At 38.6% G+C, this 1284-nt stretch overlaps 1 pseudogene; it reads right to left on the bottom strand.

Annotated features, from left to right (window-relative positions):
* Positions 1-341: 341 nt before the first annotated feature.
* Positions 342-573, bottom strand: LOC102298128 (annotated as a pseudogene).
* Between the last annotated feature and the right edge of the window lie 711 nt (positions 574-1284).

The raw sequence follows: 1284 nt of genomic DNA, 5'->3' as shown, positions 1-1284 counted from the left end.
AGTGCTAACCAGGCCCAACCCTGCTTAGCTTTTAGGATCACACAAGTTTAGGTGTGCTCAGGGTGGTAAAGCTGTAAGTTATGTCCTGTGGGGGTCTGGGGTCATGATAATAAACTGTAGAGGCAAGTGAATGCAAAAAGTATTATATTCCTGATCTGTGGTCAAATATGACTAACTACTTAATTTGTCACATAGAAAGCAAAAAGCAACAAAACAATCCTATGCAGACATGCCAGCTGAGTCTGGCCGTGTACTGTTAAGTCAAATCCGATTGGTGATTGGAGTTCAGTTCTAAAACTGAGTGTTGTGAAGGAAAGCTGTCCTATCCCAGCACCGGCTTCTCATTCTTGGAGCCGGATGATGTCAACGTTGTTGTGGACACTTTGCAGAACCAGCTCTCCCTGGAAGGCAATCACCTTCTTCCTAGTGGCCGTCAGAGTGGCCACCAGCGCTTCATAAGATGTTGGCACAGCGCTCGTGATTAAACAAGACACAGAACTTTGTGATAAATTTACCTTTAGCATTTTCACTGCCCAGTTGCTGGATCCCCAGAACCAGCAAATCAAGAGACATTTAATTTTATATTTTAATCATATATTTTTTATATTTTAATTGTTGCTGATTACTTTGACTTGTTTTTGCTTGTAATGACTGTAATGACGTGAAGGACGACTTTCTGATGAATCGCCACCGGTGGAAAATGATGCTGCGCTCAGAGAACTCCCTTTAGAAATGCAGACACCTGCACTGTGTTACCTCTGAAAACAAAAATGCAAATAACAACAAACTATCGAAGAAAATCTTTCTGATGCATAAGGAACAAACTGTTTGAGATTATCACATTTTTTCTTCTTATTTCTTCTTAGATTCCAAATTTCTTAACATGAATCACAATTTATAACTACAGATATGCGAGGTTAGAAATTCAAAACTATTTCACAGCACACTTTTATTTTCAGAACAACTCACATGTACTTTACACACAAACTAAAATGTCATTTGCTTGAAATATAGGAAGCTTTTACTATTCATTTTTGTGTATGTAATATTCATAACTTATGGTTAGACGTCTAGTAGTAGAAGTACCTGTGCTGTGATGTTTAAATTAGATTAAAGCATTTAACTATGGTGGCCCTGAGAGGCCAAATCCACTGCAAGCTGAGAAAAGCAAAAGGTCAACAAACATATGAATCTCAGATTTAGAAAACACATTATCTGCATCTTTTTCTCCCTCGCAACACAAACAAATCCCCGGCTTCTTTTCAATGAGCCTCTCTGCTCCTT

Source organism: Haplochromis burtoni, unplaced genomic scaffold, assembly GCF_018398535.1.
Source record: "Haplochromis burtoni strain Fernald_Lab_line unplaced genomic scaffold, NCSU_Asbu1 Contig_2340, whole genome shotgun sequence".
NCBI lineage: Eukaryota > Metazoa > Chordata > Actinopteri > Cichliformes > Cichlidae > Haplochromis > Haplochromis burtoni.
The sequence above is the reverse complement of the archived record's forward strand: the minus strand, read 5'-3'. Positions and strand labels throughout refer to the sequence as shown.